Genomic DNA, 4,475 nt, shown 5'->3' on the forward strand with positions numbered 1-4,475 from the left:
CATCAGCCGGTAACGTTGTACACGAAAATACGAAACCTGGCGGCCACTAGGCAAGGCTCTAGAGGTTTCGTATTTTCGTGTACAACGTTACCGGCTGATGCCATTGGAATTGATTGTTAAAATATATTCTTTTACATCTTTTATTATTAAGCTTTGTACTTAAACGTAGTTTTCTTTCGGCTCTTGCATTTCTCAAAGTTTGAGACCGATATTTTATGTATAAAAAAAGTTCGAACGTTCAAAAAATGTTGAGGTTCAGAAAAAAGATGAAATAATTTTCAGTGAAGTTTCTACCAAAATGCAGTACCTAAACGTACTTTATTGCACTCTAATACATTTCCCAAAGTTTCAGCTCGATATTTTATTTACAAAAAAAGTTCTCAGGTTCAAAAAAACATTCAGTGAACTGAAAAAGTGAGGTCGGTAATATAGGTATTTAGCTGTATCACATGCCCTTAAGGAAATTTATTAGAATCATAAAAAGGAATGTAAGATTCTGTACGCAATTTTGAATATTTTTGTTTGATTTCTGGCATACCTCATCTAAATATTACTTTCTTGGCTTGAATGAGGCCGGTTTTTGGATAAAATGTTTATATTTTGTTAAATTTCAGTGACGCTCAGGGTAGCCTTATGTGGATTCTCGCAGCACTCTCCATCAACCCTAGTAAAACTCACGAGGAAGACTCCCTGGGGCGCATGGAATTGCTCATAAATAATGACCATTTCATTGTTATGAGATGCAAACCAGTGGCAAAAACAGAAATCAGGAAGGTATGGCTTGATTCAATTTTAATTAGCAGAATTAGTTTATTGACTTAATTTGAAGAAATTCAAAAAAAGATTCATGAAAATCGGTTAATATTTGCAGTAATAATGAAAACATTGAACCATATGCAAAAGTGTACCCTTTGCCGAAAACTTAACATCTATACCTGTAAACTAATAATGAGCCTTAATAAATTAATTATCAGTTTTCTAATTAATCTTATCATAAAATCCTACTGAAGCAGTCCGTAAACGATTTCGCTTGAATTGTAGATTTTCACACAGTTGTGTTCGTTAAATATCACTTCGCAAGTTTCCAAGTTCGAATCCCGGTTCTGGGAAAATATTTAAATTAAAAAGAAACGCAGAATTTTGGTAATGACTCTACCTACTTTTATTGCAGGTAGGCTTTCAACCTTCATATAATTTTCCGATAATATTTTCTATGCATGACAATTTATCCTTGAAAAACCGCTGTCCATATTATTTTCATCTTCTGAACGCGTTATTCATACTAGTAAAATATTTATTTCAGCTCTTGTGGTATTTTTCAAAAACTTTAAATTTTAATTTAGAATGTTAGTTTTTACGAAGAAAACAAGAATTACTCGTTCTATCCGAAAATTATTCATAACAAATTTGTATGAGTTTTAATCTTGTATGGCTTTCAAACAGCAACGTTATTTTTATCGAAAAACATTCATAAAATTAATATAAATTTTCAAGCAAATTTTTTTAGCAAAAATAATTAATTTTCAACTAAAAACAAACGAATTTTCAGCCAAAAATATGAACTTTTGACCAAATAGTGCAATGTACCCCTCAAAAGATGAATTTTCCATATAAAAAAAAAAGGATTTTCATCTAAATATTTTTTTTTTCAACCAAAGAAATTAGTTCTTTTCAAAAAATATAATAGTTAAGTTTTCTACAAAACAGAACTTTAAAAAAATATTACATATCTATCAAAAAAGCTAAATTTTCCACAAAAAGTGGAATAGTTGAAATGATTATTCAACTAAAATGATGTGTTCAACTAAAAAAAATTATTTTTAACCAAATACATACATTTTAAGTTAAAAAGATCAATTTTTTAACAAAACTGAATTATTTAAATTTTTAGTTAGGAAAATAAATTTGCAACCAAAAAAGAAACGAATTCTCATAATAAGATTTTGAATTTGGTTGAAAAGTCGAAAATTCAAGTTTTTATCGCACAAAAAATGATGCAAAACAAAAAATTTAATTATGCGGTCAATCTATGCAAGATACAAAAAAGGAAATTAATTTTAAAAATATCACAATAAAATGTTGGATTCGGGATCTCGATCGATTTATTTTTATGACTTTTTTCGATAAAAATAACGTTTCTAATTGACAGCCGTGCAAGATTATCGACATAACTTTTTGACTTTTTTCGAAACATCGACAATGCAATATTGATCGCAGCAAAAATAATAAGAAATCAAAAATTCTACTTTGCGGTAAAACTGTCCAAGATACAAAAAGGAAAATGAATCAGGTACAATTGTGCACTATCAAAAGATGTACAAAAGTCGTTTATCGAAAAAAGAGGTACAAATATGCCAAAGATTTTATTCTGATAAAAGGTGCGCAGTTTTTGTTTGAGTCGTTAAAAGCTTTCTAAATAAAAACAGTGCAATTTTTGGAGAAATGACACAAGGAATGAAAAACACGAATGGACAAAATTTGCTCTTACAAAAAGAGTTAAAACTCATACAAATTTGTTATATATAATTTTCGGATAGGAAGCGTCGTTTTTGCTTTCGTCGTAAAAACTAACTTTGTTAATAAAAATTGAAAGTTTTTGAAAAATACCTCAAAAGCTAAAATAAAAATATTAAAAGTGTGAATAACGCTTAAAACATGGCTTCGTCCAAGCCAAGAGAGTAATATTTAGATGACGGATGCCAAAAATCGGACAAAAATATTTAAAATTGCGGACATAATCTGACATTCCTTTTTATAACTGTAATAAATCCCCTGAAGTGAGTGTCGCACCTATTAAACAAAACAAAGACGGATTTAACCAACATCCTTAAAGTATGATGGGTTTTCAAAATCGACTTTGGATAGCGAATGAAAATTGAATTTTTAATTTATTCTTAAAATAAAAACTTGCTTCCGAGAAAATTATTGACTTTATTTCAGGATAGTGTTCATAAGCATTGCATGTTTCCCGACTTAGTGATTTCACTTTTTATTTAAACAGTCTTGTAGATTTTAAATATATTCTGTTCCTGACAACCAGTCTTGTCAAAAATATCTAACTAGTATTATATAATAAATGTGACTGCATAAGTTGTAACCATTAGAGTATTAGTGACTAGGGAGATTAAAAAATTTCCAAAATCATCAATTAAGGAGGTTGACAACACTGATTTCCTGATCAACTCTAATCAACCTTAAAATATTTCAAAAATAATCTAAGTTAAAGGCTCTTTGATTTTCTCGTTTTTTGCATTTCTTGAACAATCTCTAGAAGTATATCGATCCAGTTACTTTGTAAACAACTTTTATACTCCACGTGTATGGTAGCCAAAGGCAAACTATTATTAGTGGCTTAGGGAAGGTTGACTTTGATTGACAACGTGACATGCAAGAAACCTGTGAGTGACTTACTTTAATATTCTCTTCTTTTCTTTCCTCTAATTTACTGCGAAAATAGTTTGCTTAAAGTTAGGGCTCGAAGAAACGTGTTCCTTCGTTTTTCATGTTGCGTACTCTTACACGAAAGCTTTGTATGCCAAAACTCTTAGTCAAAAGGACGCAAAGCGACGTAGTTACCCGGTTCTTCCGTTATTATAGTCGCATCTTTTTACCTTGCGTCTTTCTACCTTGCCGCTCCCCTTTATTCCCGCTAGAGCTCTTCCCCACCACGATCGCGATAGCTCCGCGCGCGAGAATTGTTTCTCTTTCTCTATTTTGGTTGCCATCAGTGTTTTACATCTTTTAACGCAATTTTAAAGTCCAAAAAGTCATTGTGTACTTTGTTAATATGGTTCAAAACACAATTTTGAAATTGTGAAACATGTTGCACTTCACATTATATATGGCTCTGCTATTAAAATCTCATATAATAACTTTATTGAATGATCTGAGGTTAGATAAAAATGCAGGAAACAATTAAAAACTACAAATTGATTTTCAGAAGACAATAATTATCGTATTTAAATTTTTTTAAATGAAAGCTGTGAAATTTTGCATCGAACTATCATGGCCGATTTGGAAGTTTTTGTTTATTCAATAAAAAAAATATATGACTTTTAGAGGTATACCGGTTTTTGAAAAATGCTTTAATTTAATAAAAAATACCTAGAAAACTGAAAGCAACCATCCAAAAAAAGATGTCCAATAGAAATGAAAGTGCTTAAAAATTAATTGAATTTGTTAGAAGCAAACTAGTGAATTAAAATGGTTTCGTCGGGATTGGCGGGCAATCGTCATTAGATTCGCAGTAAATCTGAACAATTTATGGACAAAAAGATTTTTTTAGTTGAATTAATAAAAGTTAATTAAATTAATAATTTGTTAATTTGAAAGCAATTTTAATAAACAAATATCCATATCAGATATTTTTGATGAAATGAATAAAGTTTTTATTCTATTGAATCGATCATATATTACCTGGAAATAAATCCTCAGTGCCATATTTAATCACAAAGAAACGTTAATTATTTTTGAAA

This window comes from Belonocnema kinseyi, chromosome 5, assembly GCF_010883055.1.
Source record: "Belonocnema kinseyi isolate 2016_QV_RU_SX_M_011 chromosome 5, B_treatae_v1, whole genome shotgun sequence".
Taxonomy (NCBI): Eukaryota; Metazoa; Arthropoda; class Insecta; order Hymenoptera; family Cynipidae; genus Belonocnema; species Belonocnema kinseyi.